This window comes from Haematobia irritans, chromosome 4 (genome assembly GCF_050003625.1).
Source record: "Haematobia irritans isolate KBUSLIRL chromosome 4, ASM5000362v1, whole genome shotgun sequence".
NCBI classification, from domain to species: Eukaryota; Metazoa; Arthropoda; class Insecta; order Diptera; family Muscidae; genus Haematobia; species Haematobia irritans.
The window spans coordinates 65,779,115-65,799,310 of record NC_134400.1 but is presented as its reverse complement, the minus strand read 5'-3'; the positions used below and the strand labels follow the sequence as shown (position 1 = coordinate 65,799,310).

Sequence of the window (20,196 nt, the reverse complement as noted above, 5' to 3'; positions counted from 1 at the left end):
ATATAACTACAAGTTATTCGCTTTTTTCTTCTTCTCCCGAAGCCCAAATACAATAAACTACAACAGTACCACAGAGAACAGCAAAAGCCACCCAGAATAACAAACGCCATTCCAGTAATGTATCATTTGGTGTCATAACTCCCACCAAATATGGTGTAATTACACAAGTTATAGCACCAATACCATTAGTGATGGCCATCAATGTACCCGAATAATTCGGACTCATATCAAGTGGGCTAAGTTTCATGCCAGCATAGAAAGCACATTACAAATTGTAATGAAGGCCACAACAGCAACACGATCACAACCAGCATAGGATGCAGCAACCATGAAAATAGGAGGACCAAATGCAGCAACAGCAGTCATCACTTTACGGGTATTTGTAATACTCAAAATCTTTTTGGCCATCAACCAATCACCAATGAAACCAGATGAAATCGAGAAAATCCACATGAATACAAGCCATTAGCTTTGATGGAGAATTGCATAACATCAGACATATATTTGGGTAAATCGGTAACCATAATGTAGAAGCCCCAATCATGACTGATTTGAGCACAGACTTAAGCAATCATAGGTAAATTAGTTAAAATAGCCTTCCAGGGTGTGGGTGGAAGATTTTCATTGCGAACAATGGAGCCCATTTCTTTTTCCAAGTAATCACGCTCGCTGGGTTTGATGTAGGGATGAGAGGCGGGGTCACTAAAGCATAAGAGACTGAAAAATATGAACCATAAAACACCAAGACCACCAAAGAGGTAAAATACAATAGGTCAATCATAGGCATCCAAAAGTACTCCGGATAGGGAATTAGCCAATATAGTACCTACCACCACCACCCAAAACCAAGGCACCCAATTTTCCACGTTCTTTTAGAGGGACCCATTGTGATAGTAGCACACTTAAAGCTGGGAAAGTAGTACCTTCGCCCAACCCCATCAATATGCGAACAATGATAAGAGCTGTGGAACCCCCTTCGGTAATGGCGATTGGTGTACCAAAGTGAAAATAGCCGTCGATAGAATACCCAAAGTCCATTTACCACCGAATTTTTCAGCCAATAGACCACCAGGAATATGGGTTACAATGTAACCAATATAGAATGAGGACAGAATTAAACCTTGTAATTCTTCGGACCATTTATAATCACCACCACTCGAATAATCAGAGTCCAAATCACCTGCTGGACACACCGCCGCTTCACCTTCTTCTGTATGATTCCTTTTTACGACTAATTCGGTAATGGCAATTGAAAGACTAATTATTTTTGTTTGTTTTTGATATCTATATTTAATGTTATTAATTTCACTTTTTGCAATAAATTGGTGGTCTCTACCTCCATTTTTATTTGTAAACAAAAAACTTCATTTTGACAGCTGGGGTAAAAGTGTTGCCAACCAAAATCGAAATTTGAACTGAAAAATTTCTGCGTTTTATTTTAGCACTGGTTATCAGTGCAAAAATAAAACAGCCCTCATGTCTAGAACCATTACATGGCCATAAAGACCATTTACATTTTTTCATGACCATTTAAATTTTTAACTTTTTTGCATCGAAAATAATTTTATAAAAACATTGAGCAGGTACACACGATTTTCAATTTGCGCGTCAGTCGTGTATTGATTGTTTCTTGGAATGGACGGAGAATACGGAATTACTGCGTTTTGTGTTAATTTATTTACTCAGAAGTGGCAGGTGGTTTTATGTGAACACAAAAAAGGAAAGTGTAATTGAAAAAAATGTACCTGTTTTTTGTTCTGCATTTTGATATATGGTATAATTTATTTTTGTTTGCAGTTACATGATGTCTGCATTGATACATTTGATGGACACGAAGTAAATTTGGAATGATTACTTATTGTTGAAATTGAACCAAAATAGAATGTGTAAAAAATCGAAATTTGAACTGAAAAATTTTTGCGTTTTATTTTAGCACTGGTTATCAGTGCAAAAATAAAACATCCCTCATGTCTAGAACCATTACATGGCCATAAAGACCATTTACATTTTTTCATGACCATTTAAATTTTTAACTTTTTTGCATCGAAAATAATTTTATAAAAACATTGAGCAGGTACACACGATTTTCATTTTGCGCGTCAGTCGTGTATTGATTGTTTCTTGGAATGGACGGAGAATACGGAATTACTGCGTTTTGTGTTAATTTATTTACTCAGAAGTGGCAGGTGGTTTTATGTGAACACAAAAAAGGAAAGTGTAATTGAAAAAAATGTACCTGTTTTTTGTTCTGCATTTTGATATTTTTGTTTGCAGTTACATGATGTCTGCATTGATACATTTGATGGACACGAAGTAAATTTGGAATGATTACTTATTGTTGAAATTGAACCAAAATAGAATGTGTAAAAATATGTGGTGTTTGTTTGCCCGACATTATAAATACAAATAAACAATGAATTAGTTTATAAATAAATAAAAACAAATAAATAAAGTTAATTTTGTGTTTTCTTTTCTCAAGTGGTGTCCTTTTTTCGGCAATGAAAAAAGTTTTTTCATAAAAATCAAAACATTTTAGGTTGTGACCATGTTCTTTTTACTAGAAGAAAAACATTTTTAATGAATACCATAACATTTTAAATCGTGACCATTGTCTTTTCATTCAAACAAAATTATTTTTATCAATATAATAACATTTTAGATGAGGACAATTATATTTTTTTAGAACCATGTTCACTCAGCCAACATGGTTGCAGGTTAAAATGTTACATGGTCGCCGCAAAAATAGCTCCTATCATATTATTTTGCTCTTCGAATATGATTGTGACAATTATGTTTCTTCTCTGCGTGTAATACTACTTTTATTATGAATAAAAAACGAAGAACATAGGTTCAAATCTCACCGGCGGTTAATTCTTTTATCCAAAGGTTTTCTGAAAAAATATTACTTTTTTAGACCCTCTACCATAGGATGGGTGTATATTAACTTTGTTATTCCGTTTGTAATATTGCTCTACGACCCCATAAAGTATATATATTCTGGGTCGTGGTGAAATTCTGAGTCGATCTAAGCATGTCCATCCGTCCGTCAGTTGAAATCACGCTAACTTCCGAACGATACAAGCTATCGACTTGAAACTTGGCACAAGCAGTTCTTATTGATGTACACGCAGAGAAGAAACATGATTGTCACAATCATATTCGAAGAGCAAAATAATATGATAGGAGCTATTTTTGCGGCGACCATGTAACATTTTAACCTGCAACCATGTTGGCTCAGTGAATATGATTCTAAGAAAAATATAATTGTCCTCATCTAAAATGTTATTACATTGATAAAAAGAATTTTGTTTCTATTAAAAGACAATGGTCACGATCTAAAATGTTATGGTATTAGTCAGAAATGTTTTTCTTCCAGTTAAAATAACATGGTCACAACCTAAAATGTTTTGAAAAAACTTTTTTTATCGTCGAAAAACGGACGCCACTTGAGAAAAGAAAACACAAAATTAATTTTATTTATTGGTTTTTATTTATTTATAAATTAAATCATTGTTTATTTGTATTTATAATGCCGTTCAAGCAAACATCATATATTTTTACACACTCTATTTTATTTCAATATCAACAATAAGTAATTATTCCATATTTACATCGTGCCCATCAAATGTACAAACGCAGACATCATGTAACTGCAAATAAAAATAAATGATCCATATATGAAAATGCAGAGCAAAAAACAGGTAAATTTTTTTCAATTACACTTTCCTTTTTTGTGTTCACATAAAACCACGTGCCACTTCTGAATAAATAAATTAACACAAAACACAGTAATTCCGTATTCTCCGTCCATTCCAAGAAACAATTAACACACGACTGACGCGCAAAATGAAAATCGTGTGTACTGGTTCAATGTTTTTATAAAATTCTTTTCGCTGCAAAAAAATTAAAAAAGTAAATGGTCACGAAAACAATGTACATGGTCTTTATGGCCATGTAATGGTTCTAGACATGTCTATACGTAACCTATAAAAATACTTTTTTCCCTGCAAAAAAGGTACATGATTTTCCCAAGCATTTAATGGTCTCAAATTCTACCATTCAAATGATAGAACATGTTTACGATATTTGAGAACCATTCAAATGCTTATACGTTTTTATCCGCATGCACAATGTCGTGGGTTCGATTCCTGCTTCGACCCAACACCAAAAAGTTTTTCAGCGGTGGATTATCCCACCTCAGTAATGCTGGTGACAGTTTCTGAGGGTTTCAAAGCTTCTATAAGTGGTTTCAGTGCAATTTGGAACGCCGTTCGCACTCGGCTATAAAAAGGAGGTCCCTTGTCATTGAGCTTAACATGGAATCGGACAGCACTCAGTGATAAGAGAGAAATTAACAAATGTAGTATCACAATGGACTGAATAGTCTAAGTGAGCCTGATACATCGGGCTGTCACCTAACCTAAAATTACAATTTTATTAAAATCTAAGCTTAACATTTTTATGTAGAATTTAACATATTGTTGAATGAATTTGATTTACTATACAAAAACAATAGAAAGTAAAGAATAACAAAACAACATAAAAATATGAGCTACCTTCAACAACAATGAACAGGCCTGAGCAACGTGGGATGAGGTGGGATGATGATGTGAGTACAAACGTAATAAGAGAGAATTTACACATATATACATATATACAGAATTTATAACCTGAGCAAATAAAGAATTGAAATCGAACCTTACCGCCTTTTTTCTTGCCAGATTAATAAAATAGTATTCATTTAAAATACAGCTTATTACGAGGAGTGTAGCTAGAGGCCTTGATATTGACTCAGTTCGATACCGGTTTGCCACGTCCGATTGATTTTGTTCCTACGGATTACTTAAATCGGTGCGCAGATCTGAAAACAATTCCCCTTCATTAGTCCGACTTACTAGTGAAATCTCATTAGGTGAAGGCGCTGACGTAGTAAATTTTTCCCAGAAATTAGAAAGGGTATTGAACATGTCGTCTGGTTATGTGAATAATGGTGATAGTTTCGCTGGTAGTATGCCTGGGACCCAAACTAATGGGGAACGAGAGGCGGACCAGCTGGGTCAGCTTATGAGGATCATGAGTCAACAGAATTTGGTGTTGTCGAATTGTTTATCTGAAATGGCTAGGATGAGGGACGACTTTTCTTCTCTGAGCCAACGGGTTACGCAGATTGAGGGACATGTAACGGCGACAAGTGATCTGACTTCTAGTTCTACTCCGGGAAGAGGCGGGGCTCAGGCCCCCGGTGGTAACGCTAGTCTTCCTCATGGGTATGAGTGGGGACCAGAATGGTACACAGGGTAATTGATATTTCATATGATAGGAGTGAGCTTGACATACGCAAGAATATAGACCTTGGTCGATGGCATATCAAGTTTGACGGAAGTAGAAAAGATATGACGGTGGTCAGTTTTATCTTCCGGATAGAACGAATGCGTGAGAAATATGATATTTCGTACAACCACCTTTTTAGTGACTTCTACTATCTGGTGTCTCGCAAAGCTGCTAAATGGTATTGGCAGGTGTTAGAGGACCATGCTGACGATGTGGATTTCAATTATTTTGCTTTGAAAGGGGAACTTACGGCCCATTTCAAATCATCCGACTCAGACTATGAGGTAATACGGGAGATCGTGGATTATAAACAACAGCCTGAGTAAACTTTTGAGGAGTTTTATGCAGCAATACACGACCTAACATTCCGCTTACGCAAAAAGATTCCCGAGGAGGAATTGCTCCATATCATTAGGGGGAACTTGCAAAACAATATCGCATCTCAGATATTTGCTGCAAAAATAGACAATATTGCTGATCTTAAAAAGGTATGTAGAAGTGTTATGGTTCAATTTTCTTCGATATATATCCCAATAATGGTATCTTACACGGTGGCTAATTTAGGCTGCTCGTCGTAAATTGGGTTGAGTTCTTTCCAACAAGGATATATCAAACCATAATCATAATTCTTTCGTGTCACAATGAAACAAAATTTTTCTGAAATCCCAAATTTTACCCACAACATATATAACACAAGATATCTGTCCGAAACGGTTTTGTCTGTCTGTCAGAGCCTCCCTCCCCTCCTGTAACTCAGCGAGAATACAGCCATTGTATTTCCTTTTGGCTCGCATACAATTCATGGAAATACCCATATGTGGTACATCAGTCAAAAATTTTTACTCAAACGTATAGTCCTCTCTGATCACCAAAAACACAACACCCACACATCATTACATATTAACCCTTTCACTACCGCAATAAACCTAATGATAAAAACTTTTATTTTTCTTCTTTTTTTACTTGTACTAACAGCATGTAGAACAAAAATTGTCATTTAGACTTAAGCATATCAACTTTTTGGCCTTATCATAAAACAGTTTTCCGAAACAACATAACATACAAGCGGTTTCACAGAAATTGTTATCTTTTGATTCTTTCGCTGTGTTATGTTGATATCTTTCGTCAACTCTCCCGGTTTCCATCTCTATTTCTTTCTCTATACTCTCTCTGTCGCTTTGAATAAAATATCACAACATATGTATGTTTAGTCGAAATTTGTAAATTTATATGTGTTTGCATTCACACATATGAATTTTATGAAACATTCATGCCCCAAACATAATATATTCTAACATATTAACATAGATGTCCCAAACAATTATTGTTAGTTTAGGAATATTACATGTTTGCACTTGTGTGTTTTAAAATTGTGCCCGAAAAACATTTTGTTTATATCGGAACATATGAAAAACATATTTTTCTAACAGTGTAAGTACAATAATGATGCATCAAAACATTTTTTTTTTGAACTTCTTACCGAAATTACTGAATTACTTTTATTTTTGAAGTTTTTTCTTATGTACACGCACATACATACATAAATGGACTTAGGAGTAAGTATGATCAATTTTTTAATTCGGTTTACGTCGTTTTGATTAACGCCGTCAAATTCCGGAACCAATCACGATATAAATCGAGGGATTACTGTAACTACATCTCGAGATGTTCTTTATTAAAGGTGGGTATTAAGTTCGAGTTTAGCCGCTAAAAACATCGTTTTTTCACGATTACTTTTCTTTAATAATCCATTTTAAGGAATACAAACTTTGTGAAATTTTGCTTTGGGCTTTTCCCCATCAAGTTATAATAAAATTTGCAACAAATATGTATAATTTCATGCATTTTTCTTACTGATATTGTTTTCACTTTAGCGGTTTTAGCGGCTAAACTCGAACTCAATACTCACCTTAAAGGTGGATATTAAGTTCGGGTTTAGCCGCTAATTATTTCGCGATTTTTCACGATTACTTTGGGCTATTCCCCATCAAGTTATATTAAAATTTGCATCAAAGAGGTATAATTTTATACTTCTTTACTGATTTATGGTATAATTTATTTTTATTTGCAGTTACATGATGTCTGCGTTTGTACATTTGATGGGCACGAAGTAAATATGGAATGATTACTTATTGTTGAAATTGAACCAAACTAGATTGTGTAAAAATATGTGATGTTTGCTTGCACGACATTTTAAATACAAATAAACAATGAATTAGTTTATAAATACATAAAAACAAATCAATAAAGTTGATTTTGTGTTTTCTTTTCTCAAGTGGCGTCCTTTTTTCGACGACGAAAAAAGTTTTTTCATAAAAATCAAAACATTTTAGGCTGTGACCATGTTCTTTTAACTAGAAGAAAAACATTTTTGACGAATAACATAATATTTTAAATCGTGACCATTGTCTTTTAATGGAAACAAAATTCTTGTTATCAATATAATAACATTTTAGATGAGGACAATTGTTTCTTAGAACCATGTTCACTGAGCCAACATGGTTGCAAGTTAAAATGTTACATGGTCGCCGCAAAAATAGCTGCTATCATATTATTTTGCTCTTCGAATATGATTGTGACAATCATGTTTTTTCTCTGCGTGTGATGGAGTAGATGCTTAATATGTAATGATGTGTGGGTGTTGTGTTTTTGGTGATCAGAGAGGACTATACGTTTGAGTAAAAATTTTTGACTGATGTACCACATATGGGTATTTCCATGAATTGTATGCGAGCCAAAAGGAAATACAATGGCTGTATTCTCGCTGAGTTACAGGAGGGGAGGGAGGCTCTGACAGACAGACAAAACCGTTTCGGACAGATATCTTGTGTTATATAAAGGGTGATTCTTTTGAGGTTAGGATTTTCATGCATTAGTATTTGACAGATCACGTGGGATTTCAGACATGGTGTCAAAGAGAAAGATGCTCAGTATGCTTTGACATTTCATCATGAATAGACTTACGATCTGCCACAACGTCGAATTTTCAGTGAATGGGCCCTAGAAAAGTTGGCAGAAAATCCGCTTTTTTATCGACAAATTTTGTTCAGCGATGAGGCTCATTTCTGGTTGAATGGCTACGTAAATAAGCAAAATTGCCGCATTTGGAGTGAAGAGCAACCAGAAGCCGTTCAAGAACTGCCCATGCATCCCGAAAAATGCACTGTTTGGTGTGGTTTGTACGCTGGTGGAATCATTGGACCGTATTTTTTCAAATATGCTGTTGGACGCAACGTTACGGTGAATGGCGATCGCTATCGCTCGATGCTAACAAACTTTTTGTTGCCAAAAATGGAAGAACTGAACTTGGTTGACATGTGGTTTCAACAAGATGGCGCTACATGCCACACAGCTCGCGATTCTATGGCCATTTTGAGGGAAAACTTCGGAGAACAATTCATCTCAAGAAATGGACCGGTAAGTTGGCCACCAAGATCATGCGATTTGACGCCTTTAGACTATTTTTTGTGGGGCTACGTCAAGTCTAAAGTCTACAGAAATAAGCCAGCAACTATTCCAGCTTTGGAAGACAACATTTCCGAAGAAATTCGGGCTATTCCGGCCGAAATGCTCGAAAAAGTTGCCCAAAATTGGACTTTCCGAATGGACCACCTAAGACGCAGCCGCGGTCAACATTTAAATGAAATTATCTTCAAAAAGTAAATGTCATGGACCAATCTAACGTTTCAAATAAAGAACCGATGAGATTTTGCAAATTTTATGCGTTTTTTTTAAAAAAAAAGTTATCAAGCTCTTAACAAATCACCCTTTATGTTGTGGGTAAAATTTGGGATTTCAGAAAAATTTTGTTTCATTGTGACACGAAAGAATTATGATTATGGTTTGATATATCCTTGTTGGAAAGAACTCAACCCAATTTACGACGAGCAGCCTAAATTAGCCACCGTGTAAGATACCATTATTGGGATATATATCGAAGAAAATTGAACCACAACACTTCTACATACCTTTTTAAGATCAGCAATATTGTCTATTTTTGCAGCAAATATCTGAGATGCGATATTGTTTTGCAAGTTCCCCCTAATGATATGGAGCAATTCCTCCTCGGGGATCTTTTTGCGTAAGCGGAATGTTAGGTCGTGTATTGCTGCATAAAACTCCTCAAAAGTTTACTCAGGCTGTTGTTTATAATCCACGATCTCCCGTATTACCTCATAGTCTGAGTCGGATGATTTGAAATGGGCCGTAAGTTCCCCTTTCAAAGCAAAATAATTGAAATCCACGTCGTCAGCATGGTCCTCTAACACCTGCCAATACCATTTAGCAGCTTTGCGAGACACCAGATAGTAGAAGTCACTAAAAAGGTGGTTGTACGAAATATCATATTTCTCACGCATTCGTTCTATCCGGAAGATAAAACTGACCACCGTCATATCTTTTCTACTTCCGTCAAACTTGATATGCCATCGACCAAGGTCTATATACTATGTCAAGCTCACTCCTATCATATGAAATATCAATTACCCTGTGTACCATTCTGGTCCCCACTCATACCCATGAGGAAGACTAGCGTTACCACCGGGGGCCTGAGCCCCGCCTCTTCCCGGAGTAGAACTAGAAGTCAGATCACTTGTCGCCGTTACATGTCCCTCAATCTGCGTAACCCGTTGGCTCAGAGAAGAAAAGTCGTCCCTCATCCTAGCCATTTCAGATAAACAATTCGACAACACCAAATTCTGTTGACTCATGATCCTCATAAGCTGACCCAGCGGGTCCGCCTCTCGTTCCCCATTAGTTTGGGTCCCAGGCATACTACCAGCGAAACTATCACCATTATTCACATAACCAGACGACATGTTCAATACCCTTTCTAATTTCTGAGAAAAATTTACTACGTCAGCGCCTTCACCTAATGAGATTTCACTAGTAAGTCGGACTAATGAAGGGGAATTGTTTTCAGATCTGCGCACCGATTTAAGTAATCCGTAGGAACAAAATCAATCGGACGTGGCAAACCGGTATCGAACTGAGTCAATATCAAGGGCTCTAGCTACACTCCTCGTAATAAGCTGTATTTTAAATGAATACTATTTTATTACTCTGGTAAGAAAATCAGAACTCGTCCTCGTCCTATACACCAGCCACTGTAGTCCCGAGGGTCAGATAGAGTCTTGGTATTTATATGATTTTTTATATGGATAAGTTTTTATTTGATAGGTTTCTCAAAAGAAAAAAAGGCGGTAAGGTTCGATTTCAATTCTTTATTTGCTCAGGTTATAAATTCTGTATATATGTACATATGTGTAAATTCTCTCTTATTACGTTTGTACTCACATCATCAACCCACCTCATCCCACGTTGCTCAGGCCTGTTTATTGTTGTTGAAGGTAGCTCATATTTTTATGTTGTTTTGTTATTCTTTACTTTCTGTTGTTTTTGTATAGTAAATCAAATTCATTCAACAATATGTTAAATTCTACATAAAAATGTTAAGCTTAGATTTTAATGTATCAGGCTCACTTAGAATATTCAGTCCATTGTGATACTACATTTGTTAATATCTCTCTTATCACTGAGTGCTGTCCGATTCCATGTTAAGCTCAATGACAAGGGACCTCCTTTTTATAGCCGAGTGCGAACGGCGTTCCAAATTGCACTGAAACCACTTATAGAAGCTTTGAAACCCTCAGAAACTGTCACCAGCATTACTGAGGTGGGATAATCCACCGCTGAAAAACTTTTTGGTGTTGGGTCGAAGCAGGAATCGAACCCACGACATTGTGCATGCAGGAGAAAGATGTATAAGCGGATAAAAACGTATAAGCATTTGAATGGTTCTCAAATATCGTAAACATGTTCTATCATTTGAATGGTAGAATTTGAGACCATTAAATGCTTGGGAAAATCATGTACCTTTTTTGCAGGGAAAAAAGTATTTTTATAGGTTACGTATAGACATGTCTAGAACCATTACATGGCCATAAAGACCATGTACATTGTTTTCGTGACCATTTACTTTTTTAATTTTTTTGCAGCGAAAAGAATTTTATAAAAACATTGAACCAGTACACACGATTTTCATTTTGCGCGTCAGTCGTGTGTTAATTGTTTCTTGGAATGGACGGAGAATACGGAATTACTGTGTTTTGTGTTAATTTATTTATTCAGAAGTGGCACGTGGTTTTATGTGAACACAAAAAAGGAAAGTGTAATTGAAAAAAATTTACCTGTTTTTTGCTCTGCATTTTCATATATGGATCATTTATTTTTATTTGCAGTTACATGATGTCTGCGTTTGTACATTTGATGGGCACGATGTAAATATGGAATAATTACTTATTGTTGATATTGAAATAAAATAGAGTGTGTAAAAATATATGATGTTTGCTTGAACGGCATTATAAATACAAATAAACAATGATTTAATTTATAAATAAATAAAAACCAATAAATAAAATTAATTTTGTGTTTTCTTTTCTCAAGTGGCGTCCGTTTTTCGACGATAAAAAAGTTTTTTCAAAACATTTTAGGTTGTGACCATGTTATTTTAACTAGAAGAAAAACATTTCTGACTAATACCATAACATTTTAGATCGTGACCATTGTCTTTTAATAGAAACAAAATTCTTTTTATCAATGTAATAACATTTTAGATGAGGACAATTATATTTTTCTTAGAATCATATTCACTGAGCCAACATGGTTGCAGGTTAAAATGTTACATGGTCGCCGCAAAAATAGATCCTATCATATTATTTTGCTCTTCGAATATGATTGTGACAATCATGTTTCTTCTCTGCGTGTACATCAATAAGAACTGCTTGTGCCAAGTTTCAAGTCGATAGCTTGTATCGTTCGGAAGTTAGCGTGATTTCAACTGACGGACGGATGGACATGCTTAGATCGACTCAGAATTTCACCACGACCCAGAATATATATACTTTATGGGGTCGTAGAGCAATATTACAAACGGAATAACAAAGTTAATATACACCCATCCTATGGTAGAGGGTCTAAAAAAGTAATATTTTTTCAGAAAACCTTTGGATAAAAGAATTAACCGCCGGTGAGATTTGAACCTATGTTCTTCGTTTTTTATTCATAATAAAAGTAGTATTACACGCAGAGAAGAAACATAATTGTCACAATCATATTCGAAGAGCAAAATAATATGATAGGAGCTATTTTTGCGGCGACCATGTAACATTTTAACCTGCAACCATGTTGGCTGAGTGAACATGGTTCTAAAAAAATATAATTGTCCTCATCTAAAATGTTATTATATTGATAAAAATAATTTTGTTTGAATGAAAAGACAATGGTCACGATTTAAAATGTTATGGTATTCATTAAAAATGTTTTTCTTCTAGTAAAAAGAACATGGTCACAACCTAAAATGTTTTGATTTTTATGAAAAAACTTTTTTCATTGCCGAAAAAAGGACGCCACTTGAGAAAAGAAAACACAAAATTAACTTTATTTATTTGTTTTTATTTATTTATAAACTAATTCATTGTTTATTTGTATTTATAATGTCGTGCAAGCAAACACCACATATTTTTACACATTCTATTTTGGTTCAATTTCAACAATAAGTAATCATTCCAAATTTACTTCGTGCCCATCAAATGTATCAATGCAGACATCATGTAACTGTAAACAAAAATAAATTATACCATATATCAAAATGCAGAACAAAAACAGGTACATTTTTTTCAATTACACTTTCCTTTTTTGTGTTCACATAAAACCACCTGCCACTTCTGAGTAAATAAATTAACACAAAACGCAGTAATTCCGTATTCTCCGCCCATTCCAAGAAACAATCAATACACGACTGACGCGCAAATTGAAAATCGTGTGTACCTGCTCAATGTTTTTATAAAATTATTTTCGATGCAAAAAAGTTAATGGTCATGAAAAAATGTAAATGGTCTTTATGGCCATGTAATGGTTCTAGACATGGTTATACTTAACCTATAAAAATACTTTTTTTTCCTGTAAAAAAGTAAAAAAATTTAATGGTCAGGTACATGAGTTTCCCGACCATTTAATGGTCTCAAATTCTATCATTTAAATGATAGAACATGTTTGCGGTATTTGAGAACCATTCAAATGCTTATTGCCACCATACATTTTTCTCCGCTCGAAAACTATTATTACAAAGACAAAATACATGGTTTTCGCGGCAATTACATGCTCTATATAAGCATTAAATGGATGCAGCAACCATGTCCAAACATGGTTTTTCTGTGCGTGTACATACCATCAGGTCGTACGTAGGTTATATGCTATTGTCAAAAAAAGTTAAAATATGGGAAATACTTTTGTTTGAGTTACATTTCAACGTAATGGACGCATATGACCAGAGAATAAAGCCGCCGTGTCGCGCCGCCGACCATTTTTTGCCAATCGACGCCGCCGCAGAATATGTCGACTCAAATTTAGCCGCCAATTTATCAAAAATGTCGGCTTAAATCAGAAAAATGTATTAATAATTGTCATTTTTGCCAAAATTTTAAGCCGTTCACCCACAATCAATCTATTTCAAAGTGTTATAGAAAATTTGAATGAAATGTAAATTTGATTGTAAGATTGGTTGTACAACTAATCTCATTACCATTCGAATAACTTCAAATTGATTTTATTATGGATAATTGTCCGCCGCCGAATGGACAAATTTGTATTGGCTTAGCTGTCAAGCCACCGCCGACAAAAATGCATATGACTCATGAAGTTGACGAACTTTTAACTTGTCAATACGTTGACAAAAGCCCAATAAACAGAAAGGTTGAAAAATTCTAAATTTCAACAAATTTTCAAACATTTTTTCAAGTTGAGAAATCGCGTTCTCACACAGACATTACCCTCAACAGTAAAATTCCACACATTAGCAATAATTTCTCTAGTGTTAATTTGGTTCAATTTCAACAATAAGTAATCATTCCATATTTACTTCGTGCCCATCAAATGTACAAACGCAGACATCATGTAACTGCAAATAAAAATAAATTATACCATATATCAAAATGCAGAACAAAAACCAGGTAAATTTTTTCAATTACACTTTCCTTTTTTGTATTCACATAAAACCACGCGCCATTTCTGAATAAATAAACACAAAACACAATATATATATATATATATATATATATATATATATATATATATATATATATATATATATATATATATATATATATATATATATATATATATATATATATATATATATATATATATATATATATATATATATATATATATATATATATATATATATATATATATATATATATATATATATATATATATATATATATATATTGATATTATATTATATTATCTTAAGCTCTATGTGATCAGATTTTGGATGATTTGGGGTTTCTCTTAGTTTTTGTCTCAATTTTTTCGAAGATATTGTTAAACGAAGTTGTTTTGCCTGATATTTTGCAAGTTTTTCGAGACTCATAAAATATTCGGATGTACGGAATTTGAGGAAGATCGGTTGATATACACGCCAATTATGACCAGATCGGTGAAAAATATATAAATCTGAACCGATTTGTTCCAAAATCAATAGGGATCGTCTTTGAGCCGAAACAGGACCCTATACCAAATTTTAGGACAATCGGACTAAAACTGCGAGCTGAACTTTGCACACAAAAATACACCAACAGACAGACAGAAGGACATCGCTAAATCGACTCAGAATTTAATTCTAAGCCGATCCGTATACTAAAAGGTTGGTCTATGATTACTCCTTCGTGGCGTTACATACAAATGCGCAAACTTATTATACCCTGTACCACAGTAGTGGTGAAGGGTATTAATATGAGAAACATTTAAATCTGAAGCAATTTTAAGGAAACTTCTCAAAAGTTTATTTATGATTTATCGCTCGATATATATGCATTAGAAGTTTAGGAAAATTAGAGTCATTTTTACAACTTTTCGACTAAGCAGTGACGATTTAACAAGGAAAATGTTGGTATTTTGACCATTTTTGTCGAAATCAGAAAAACATATATATGGGAGCTATATCTTAATCTGAACCGATGTCAACCAAATTTGGCACGCATAGCTACAATGCTAATTCTACTCCCTGTGCAAAATTCAACTAAATCGGAGTTAAAAATTGGCGTCTGTGGTCATATGAGTGTAAATCGGGCGAAAGCTATATATGGGACATATATCCAAATCTGAACCGATTTCAACCAAAGTTGCCACGCATAGTTGCAATGCTACTCCCTATGCAAAATTTCAACTAAATCGGAGCAAAAAATTGGCCTCTGTGGGCAAATGAGTGTAAATCGGGCGAAAGCTATATATGGGAGCTATATCTAAATCTGAACCTCTCTTCCATCCAAAATGTCGGCAACTTCAGTCTCAGTCAATGCCAGTTTGTTAAAAACCTGTAATCGATGGCTTCCTAGTATGGGACTTATTCCTAGGAAGTGGTATATCGTCTCCTTCTCATCTAAGTTACATAAAGTACATCGGTCTTTGTCACTCAGATTTAGAATTTTCAGGTTGGTATTTAGGTAAATTAGATCTACACGTGCTTTAAATATCCACCTAATCTGGTTCACATTAAAGTTTGAGTTAAAATATAAAGTTCCCCTTGATAAATCAAGATTTTTGTAGTATCGGGACTGACTCTGCAGTGCTTTTTGTTTTGATTGTTCCTTGTTAGCCCGGGATATTTTATCCACCAATATGTTGACCATACCAGACCATTCTCCTTGCGTCATATCCTCCTCCAATCGCTGCACACCCAGCTCGTTTATTTTTTCCATTAAATATTTAACCCAGAAAATTTTTCTTCTAATTGTTATTAAAATTAGTTGGTGTGGTAATCTATCCCTCGAGTACATGAAAAGTGTTTTGAGTACGTAGCTCATATGAAGTTGAAATGTGTATAAATGGCTTTGTTCTAGACCAGTTTCTATGTAAAGTGCATAGTTTGGTGTGGTTTCGGGCAAATTTAGTACTAGTTTTAAAAAGAAGCGTTGTAGTTCATCAACTGCTTCGAAATGTCCATATCCCCAAATTTGGCCAGCATACGTTTGAACAGATCTGCTCACTGACATATATAAGCTATATTTTTGTTTAAGTGTTATATCGTTTCTTTTCAAGAAATTGTTCCACGTGGCATTAATAGCACTTTTGGCAAGGGCATTGCGTGTTTGTGTTTCGTGAACGTCATCCTTGGAGTTAGTACCACCCCAAGATATTTATATTCAGAAACCACTTCCTGCTCTTCTTCATTATAATACCATTTATCACTCTGCGACAGCCTTCCACCATTTCTAAATACCATAATTTTCGACTTGCTTGTATTGACTAATAAGCTCCATTTACATTTTGTTCAGGTTGACACCCTGTTAGATTTAAGTTTCATGAATTGTAAAATACACCCCTGAATTATAACGATATCTGAAAAAATGACAAATTACTTATCGAAACTTTCTCTTACACTTATTCTCTCTCTCTCTCTCTCTAAAATACCCGAAGGTACGAATACCCCCGCCAATAAATTGAATTTTAATTTATTCTTTAATTAACTTTAAAATTTAATTGTGTTTTTATTTATTTCCCCCCTCATTGATAAATTATTTTATTTAATTCCCCGCCTTTTCATTGGTCCTTCGAACCGGATTAAACCGCCCGAGATTCAAAATAAAATAATTTATCATTGAACTTCTCTTTTTAGAGCCCGAAAATCCATTGGATATATTTGGTATTTTTACCCCCTAAACTACTGGCCATTACCTTTGTTTTCCCCTAAAATAATCATCACACCAAGGTAAGGTTGTTGACATTTATTAGTGGTGAAAATAAAGTAAACAAAAGTGCAAGAATATCAATAAAATAAAATAAATAATAAATACAAAGTCACTCTTTCGTGTGCCTGTGTGTTGTTGTTGTATTTTCATTTGCCCATACGCTTTGGTTTCTAACAACCAAACGAAAACAACAGCTTGCATTATTACCCCCACTCCCGTCTCTCTTATTCAGTAGTGTGGTTGACTGTTATACGGACATACGTGTGTGTGTTGCATTCAATTGTACTACATGTTGCATTGCATGCTCGAGTGAGTTGTAACTGAACATTGCACAGTGGGCCCGATAGGAACAAAAGTTGTTCATTAAATAATTTTGAAAATTATTTTACATTGAAAAATAAATATTCAAATTAATTATTTAAATTGATTAATTATTGGAAAATATTGCAAGTAAAAGGCAATCGTGACTGTTTCGTATAATAAATAATAGTGATATCGAACTAACCCCGTAGTTTCACCCGTTTGAAATATTTTTGATTGCACATGTATCATATACTAATACGTAGTTTTGTTGCACAGTGGTGTTGGTAAGACCGAAATTGGAATATTTTTTAATTTATGAAAAATATTCAAACACATTAAATATTTGTTTATTGCCAATAAAAAATAAATTTCGTCACTTTTTTGAATCCCATTTACGTTTGTTGCTGGAATTGTGTTCTACAACCCCGTTTTTTATTCCGAATTAATTATTTTTACTCGAAATTTGAATTTTATTGAAATTAATAATGTCTGATATCAAGAATTTGATTAAAAGCGCAGACCGCTTAATTGATTTGGATATGTTCGTGACTTCTCTCAAAGAGGAGGATCACACCGTCCACAGCCTCAATATTCATAAGCAGGAAATCATTCGACATTGGGAGAATTTCCGCGAAATTATTGAGGAATTGTGTGACACTATGGGTTCTAGTGACGATATTGCCAAAGTTAAGGCAAAATATATCGCGACATATAAGACGTATGTGCGTGGACTAGCCCTTATTGAGTCTTTAATTGAAAAGCTCAATGCGAAGAAGAAGTCTTCTAGTTCATCCCTTCCAATTCACCTTCCCCCTTGTGATACTGAGATTTTTTTCTGGTGATTATAAGTCTTGGCCCACATTCAGAGACATGTTCTCTGCCCTATATAAAGATAATGAACATATCAGTAATATTCAGAAAATGTATTATCTGATGCAAAAGACGGAAGGTGAAGCCCGCGGTATTATAAAGACATGTCCGATTACTAATGAGGGTTTTCAGATGGCTTGGCAAAATTTAGTCGATCGTTATGAGAACAAAAGGGTTCTTGTAAACGCCCAACTCAAGATTTTATTTAATCTTGCGCCCGTTTTAAAAGAATCTGGCCCCTCTATTAAGCAATTGCAGCGTACTATGAGCGACTGCATAACTAATTTGTCTCTTTTGGGCATTGATACGAAGAATTGGGACGTTATATTTGTTTTCATATGTTCCACCCGTCTTCCTGAAGTTACCCTAGGATATTGGGAGCAGTCTCAAGGGTCAAGTTCTGACCTACCTAAATGGGAAACAATGGATAAGTTTTTGACTGCTCGGCATCAGACCCTTGAGTCCGTCTTTGACATTAAAGGCGCCCATAATATTTCGACATCTACTGGTCCGAGTTATGTCAAAAAACCTACTAGCCCAAAGAGAAAGTCAACTACTAATAATAATGGTAACAGAAGTTTTAAGAGCTTCTCTACTACTATACCATCTAATCCTCAGCAGAAATGTCCTCTTTGTTCCGAATCGCATCCCCTACGATTATGCGAAGAATTTCTTCAAATGTCGGTTAACAATCGATTGGAAACAGTCAAGCGACTCAAATGTTGCACGAATTGTCTGGCTTCGTCGCACACTTTTAGCAATTGTAAGGGCTCAAATATATGTTTCTTCTGCAAACAAAAACATCATTCTCACTTGCATAGAAGGGAATCTTCAGCACAAGTAAGTCGAGATTCGAGCTCACGACCTGGAATGACCCGCGATATGGGAAATCCAGCCCGATCAACTTCTGACGATGTTCCTTCTACATCAGAGGCTGCCCGTTCGTTGCAAACTTTTGCAACTGCTATGGAAACATCACAGTTTTCTACAGTTCTTTTGGGAACTACTGTGGTAGATTTGTGTTGTTATGGCGTGAAGTGTTCGGCTAGGGCATTGATCGATCCTGCCTCGCAAGCAACTTTCATTTCCCGAAAGTTGCAAAAGAAACTTGCTTTGCCGATATTCCCAGTTACTTCTGCGAATATTGTTGGCCTAAATGGCACGATATCGGCGAAGTCTACTAATGTTTGTAGGATCTCTTTGTGCTCCCCTATTGACCCAACTTTTGAGTTGACGACAGATGCGTATGTGGTTGACAAGTTAACTGGTCGTTTGCCTACTTATTCCTTGTCACAGCTACTAGATGTAAATCTGCCCGAAGTCACAATGTGTGATCTAAAGTGTTCTCATATGGACCTTTTACTGGGAGGTGACATATATTCTCGGATAATGCATACTGATGTTCATAAGCACCCTAATGGTGATCTTATTGCCCAGAAATCAGTTTTCGGTTGGATCGTGACTGGCAAAGTCACCCACACCAAGCCCCTACAGTCGGTGGTATCATTTTATAACCACATGGAGTTGAATGATCAACTTGCTAGGTTTTGGGAAATCGAAGATGTACCGAAAGTATGCTCTATGTCAGAAGAGGATAGATGGTGTGAGGAATTATACCTACGAACGACTTATCGCTATGATAATGGTCGGTATGTTGTTTCACTGCCTTTTAAGCGTGAATACCCCAGAGATTTGCAACTTGGTTTGTCCCGGAATAGTGCCATTTCTCAATTTAAGCGAAATGAGTCGCGGTTAATGAGAAATCCCGAGCTGAAGATTCAGTATGACAGGGTACTACAAGAGTACGCTGATTTGGGACATATGAGCCTGATTGATGAGAATAAGGTAAATTCTTCTAATACTGTGTATTATTTACCCCATCACGCTGTTTTCAAGCCTGACAGCGCCACCACTAAATTACGTGTGGTTTTTAATGCTTCCA

At 35.1% G+C, this 20,196-nt stretch overlaps 1 long non-coding RNA gene and 1 pseudogene across 1 annotated transcript in view; one reads left to right on the top strand and one right to left on the bottom strand.

Annotated features, from left to right (window-relative positions):
• Positions 1–20,196, top strand: part of LOC142232888 (uncharacterized) — a 158,524-nt gene that overhangs the window by 116,932 nt on the left and 21,396 nt on the right. The window lies entirely within an intron of this gene.
• On the bottom strand, positions 14–4,967 carry LOC142233269 (putative inorganic phosphate cotransporter; annotated as a pseudogene).